General features: G+C 44.8%; 1 long non-coding RNA gene across 5 annotated transcripts in view; it reads right to left on the minus strand.

Annotated features, from left to right (window-relative positions):
- LOC137636990 (uncharacterized) overlaps positions 1-5,595 on the minus strand; it is a 32,700-nt gene extending 27,105 nt beyond the window's left edge. Inside the window, exon 1 of one of the 5 annotated variants that reach the window (XR_011043332.1) lies at positions 5,489-5,595. This is a non-coding gene — a long non-coding RNA (uncharacterized lncRNA). The other 4 variants (XR_011043336.1, XR_011043335.1, XR_011043334.1 and 1 more) reach the window with 4 other exon arrangements.
- Positions 5,596-5,896: the final 301 nt, after the last annotated feature.

Raw genomic sequence — 5,896 nt, forward strand, 5'->3', positions numbered from 1 at the left:
GGGTAGTTTGTTAACAGTACTACGTACAAGGGAAGGTTTTAAAAGTCTGAATATACATGTTGAATAAATAGGTAAATATGGTGTCACTACTTCGCGGATTTTCACCTATCGCGGCCGCGTCTGGAACCTATCTACCGCGATAAACGAGGGTTCACTGTATACCACAGGAATACTACTGTATATATTTAAGGTAGTGTAATAATTGCATCTCCCCAAACCTATGGTCATAGCTAGAAAACTCTAAAAATGCAAAGTGTCTTGCAAATAAGTCCATTTGTATTCATACTTTACTGTCCAGACATCAGCAACGAGAGAAGGAAAATAAAAGAACTGCAGCAACCATACGAAGAGGAAAAGAAGATAATAGGAAACGTTCTGTTAATGGAAAAAAAATAGAAAAAAGAAAAGAAAGGGATTTTGACGGAGGAAAAATCTATTTCTGGGCGAGGAACCTGTGTCGCCCAGTGAAATGCTCCTTAGAGCACCATTTCTGAGGCATAAATACTGCTAAATATACCAGAGAAAAAAAGATGCATGGAATGCTAGGAATAAACCCAGCTCGCTCACTCTAATGAGTGTCGGTGTAGTAACTGGGGCGTGTAAGAACCCCGACCATAGGTCCCTCACCAGTTACACCTCTCTTTCTTCTTTAGTTTAACCCTTTTACCCCCAGGCTATTTGGAAATTTCCAACCCTTAACCCCCAGGGGGTTATTTTTTTCCCAGCACATTTTGCAGTATATTTTTTTTAAATTGCTCTAACAGCCTTCATTTTTGTCATAGAGAGGTCAGGTTGGTCTCATTCTCTTGGAAAATGCCTGAATTTTCTCAAAAAAATTATCAAAAATATGAAAAAAATAATTTTTATAGCATTTTTTTGTAAGGACGTACCGGTACGTCCATGGGGGTAAAGGGATGGCTTTTGTGAAACGTACCAGTACGTCCTTTAGGGGTAAAAGGGTTAACTAGAATAAAGAAGAAAACTAAAGAGATGCCGATGAAAAGGCGAATCCCTCCGTCCGCCAACTGAACTGAACTGTGCCATGAGCAGGATCATACAATTTTTTCTTTTCCAAATACACTGTCTTGTAAGCAATAGCTGTACATATTTAAATGGGTGACTCCAGCACAACAGCAAACACAATTAGCAATGGGCATTAAATACACAAAGTATAGTTTAGAACATAGTCTTATCCGATTTGCACACAATTGCCCAGACAAATTATTGCAAGCTTTTACTAAATTTTGATCAACTTGTACTTCGTAAATCTCTTTATTCCGTTAATAATAGTGACTCTCAACTGACACCCGATAATGAGACTTCAGTCTGGTCTAACCTTTCATACTCAAAGAGGCCAAAAACTTCTAAATTACCAAGAGTGGCTTAGAACAGCAGTATGAAATGCATTAAATTTGCATTGGTTAGAGTCTAAAAGACTACTCTATTATACCACTTTCAATAAGTCACAATCGATATTGGATAAAATTATAGTTACAAAACGGAACAAGATTTTGAACAAAATCAATTTTCCCTCTGGTAAATAAAGTGCTTTCACTGAATTTGGCCTTCATTTCAACAGCAATTAACCTAAAACCCATTAGAATATCCAAGGATATTTTATAGAGATCTAATGGTTTTTGCTCAGCCGTACGCTCGCAAGAGAAAAACATGTGCTGGCAAGCAATACATGCTGAGCTGCGCACGCTAACCCCATTGATTATTATTTATGAGATAATTAAGTGTCATTTTCAAAGAAAACGGACATTTTTTTATAGGCAACACCTGTTTTATAGTACAAAAAGCTTTTTTTCGTCTGTCCATAACTATAATAAAAGGTAATTTTTATCATTATGCTGAGAACACGGACAATTTTTTATAGGCAACACCTGTTTTAAAATACAAAAGCTTTTTCATCTGTCCATAACTATAATAAAACTCTATTTGATTATTATGCTGAAAACAGACCTAGGATGATTTGGTATTGGAAAACGGTAAATTTAATTGTATTTCCATATATATAAAGACATGACCTAACCTAAAGTAAACCCCATCGTAAACTCAGCTACGTCAACGTGTCCTTCCGGCTGCAAACCCCAGTAAACTCTCCTAGGATTAGTTGGTGGGTGCGTCCACTATTCTACAAACGACCTAAATCCTTTGAATTGTATACTATTAAAATAACTTTCTTTATAAATAACAATCAATTATGGTAAAATAACATATAAGAAAATATCCCAAAGAATTTAATCAAAACTTTATAATACTTTTGCGTAAATTTGTTATGGTGCGGACTAGCCTACCTCGTGCATTCAAAGTCTGCCTTACCTGGTAGGCTACCCATTGACCTGCATTGCCTACCTCGTGCATTCAAAGTCTGCCTTACCTGGTAGGCTACCCAATGACCTGCATTGCCTACCTCCTGCATTCAAAGTCTGCCTTAGCTGGTAGGCTACCATATGACCTGCATTGCCTACCTCCTGCATTCAAAGTCTGCCTTACCTGGTAGGCTACCCATTGACCTGCATTGCCTACCTCGTGCATTCAAAGTCTGCCTTACCTGGTAGGCTACCAATGACCAGCATTGCCTACCTCCTGCATTCAAAGTCTGCCTTACCTGGTAGGCTACCAAATGACCTGCATTGCCTACCTCCTGCATTCAAAGTCTGCCTTACCTGGTAGGCTACCAATGACCAGCATTGCCTACCTCCTGCATTCAAAGTCTGCCTTACCTGGTAGGCTACCATATGACCTGCATTGCCTACCTCGTGCATTCAAAGTCTGCCTTAGCTGGTAGGCTACCCAATGACCAGCATTGCCCACCTCCTGCATTCAAAGTCTGCCTTACCTGGTAGGCTACCCAATGACCTGCATTGCCTACCTCCTGCATTCAAAGTCTGCCTTACCTGGTAGGCTACCCAATGACCTGCATTGCCCACCTCCTGCATTCAAAGTCTGCCTTAGCTGGTAGGCTACCCATTGACCTGCATTGCCCACCTCCTGCATTCAAAGTCTGCCTTACCTGGTAGGCTACCCAATGACCTGCATTGCCCACCTCCTGCATTCAAAGTCTGCCTTAGCTGGTAGGCTACCCATTGACCTGCATTGCCCACCTCCTGCATTCAAAGTCTGCCTTAGCTGGTAGGCTACCCAATGACCTGCATTGCCTACCTCCTGCATTCAAAGTCTGCCTTAGCTGGTAGGCTACCCAATGACCAGCATTGCCCACCTCCTGCATTCAAAGTCTGCCTTACCTGGTAGGCTACCCAATGACCTGCATTGCCTACCTCCTGCATTCAAAGTCTGCCTTACCTGGTAGGCTACCCAATGACCTGCATTGCCCACCTCCTGCATTCAAAGTCTGCCTTAGCTGGTAGGCTACCCATTGACCTGCATTGCCCACCTCCTGCATTCAAAGTCTGCCTTACCTGGTAGGCTACCCAATGACCTGCATTGCCCACCTCCTGCATTCAAAGTCTGCCTTAGCTGGTAGGCTACCCATTGACCTGCATTGCCCACCTCCTGCATTCAAAGTCTGCCTTAGCTGGTAGGCTACCCATTGACCTGCATTGCCCACCTCCTGCATTCAAAGTCTGCCTTAGCTGGTAGGCTACCCATTGACCTGCATTGCCCACCTCCTGCATTCAAAGTCTGCCTTACCTGGTAGGCTACCCAATGACCAGCATTGCCCACCTCCTGCATTCAAAGTCTGCCTTACCTGGTAGGCTACCCAATGACCAGCATTGCCCACCTCCTGCATTCAAAGTCTGCCTTACCTGGTAGGCTACCCATTGACCTGCATTGCCCACCTCCTGCATTCAAAGTCTGCCTTACCTGGTAGGCTACCCATTGACCTGCATTGCCCACCTCCTGCATTCAAAGTCTGCCTTACCTGGTAGGCTACCCATTGACCTGCATTGCCCACCTCCTGCATTCAAAGTCTGCCTTACCTGGTAGGCTACCCATTGACCAGCATTGCCCACCTCCTGCATTCAAAGTCTGCCTTAGCTGGTAGGCTACCCAATGACCTGCATTGCCCACCTCCTGCATTCAAAGTCTGCCTTAGCTGGTAGGCTACCCAATGACCTGCATTGCCTACCTCCTACATTCAAAGTCTGCCTTACCTGGTAGGCTACCCAATGACCTGCATTGCCTACCTCCTGCATTCAAAGTCTGCCTTACCTGGTAGGCTACCCAATGACCTGCATTGCCTACCTCCTGCATTCAAAGTCTGCCTTACCTGGTAGGCTACCCAATGACCTGCATTGCCTACCTCCTGCATTCAAAGTCTGCCTTAGCTGGTAGGCTACCCAATGACCTGCATTGCCTACCTCCTGCATTCAAAGTCTGCCTTAGCTGGTAGGCTACCCAATGACCTGCATTGCCTACCTCCTGCATTCAAAGTCTGCCTTAGCTGGTAGGCTACCCAATGACCAGCATTGCCCACCTCCTGCATTCAAAGTCTGCCTTACCTGGTAGGCTACCCAATGACCTGCATTGCCCACCTCCTGCATTCAAAGTCTGCCTTAGCTGGTAGGCTACCCAATGACCAGCATTGCCCACCTCCTGCATTCAAAGTCTGCCTTAGCTGGTGGGCTACCCAATGACCAGCATTGCCCACCTCCTGCATTCAAAGTCTGCCTTAGCTGGTGGGCTACCCAATGACCAGCATTGCCCACCTCGTGCATTCAAAGTCTGCCTTAGCTGGTGGGCTACCCAATGACCAGCATTGCCCACCTCCTGCATTCAAAGTCTGCCTTAGCTGGTGGGCTACCCAATGACCTGCATTGCCTACCTCCTGCATTCAAAGTCTGCCTTACCTGGTGGGCTACCCAATGACCTGCATTGCCCACCTCCTGCATTCAAAGTCTGCCTTACCTGGTAGGCTACCCATTGACCAGCATTGCCCACCTCCTGCATTCAAAGTCTGCCTTAGCTGGTAGGCTACCCAATGACCAGCATTGCCTACCTCCTGCATTCAAAGTCTGCCTTAGCTGGTAGGCTACCCAATGACCTGCATTGCCTACCTCCTGCATTCAAAGTCTGCCTTAGCTGGTAGGCTACCCAATGACCAGCATTGCCTACCTCCTGCATTCAAAGTCTGCCTTAGCTGGTAGGCTACCCAATGACCTGCATTGCCTACCTCCTGCATTCAAAGTCTGCCTTAGCTGGTAGGCTACCCAATGACCAGCATTGCCTACCTCCTGCATTCAAAGTCTGCCTTAGCTGGTAGGCTACCCAATGACCTGCATTGCCTACCTCCTGCATTCAAAGTCTGCCTTAGCTGGTAGGCTACCCAATGACCAGCATTGCCTACCTCCTGCATTCAAAGTCTGCCTTAGCTGGTAGGCTACCCAATGACCAGCATTGCCTACCTCCTGCATTCAAAGTCTGCCTTAGCTGGTAGGCTACCCAATGACCAGCATTGCCTACCTCGTGCATTCAAAGTCTGCCTTAGCTGGTAGGCTACCCAATGACCAGCATTGCCTACCTCGTGCATTCAAAGTCTGCCTTAGCTGGTAGGCTACCAATGACCAGCATTGCGCAATATTTGATAGAATCAGATTACGCAAACTTGAAACGGAACACATGTTCGATCACACTTGCCAAATGGGTCTAAAAATCCCTAAAACTCGTGATAAAAATTTCCCAAAACCACCAAAAAATCCCCATTTCAATACATCTTTTCTTCCAATATAGAAATTACTCACTATATTTCATGTAATTGTAGGTAAACTAATTGCAACAATATAAAGGTTTACTCATATGTGTTTCTTCATCAAAGAAATATTTACAGAATATCGTCAAGTCATCCGAAATCCCCAAATCTAAGGATAAATTCCTAAATATAGGGATAATTCTCCATATTTGGCACCAATGTTTGTTTACTTTCACTTCA

This window comes from Palaemon carinicauda, unplaced genomic scaffold (assembly GCF_036898095.1).
Source record: "Palaemon carinicauda isolate YSFRI2023 unplaced genomic scaffold, ASM3689809v2 scaffold48, whole genome shotgun sequence".
Taxonomy (NCBI): Eukaryota; Metazoa; Arthropoda; class Malacostraca; order Decapoda; family Palaemonidae; genus Palaemon; species Palaemon carinicauda.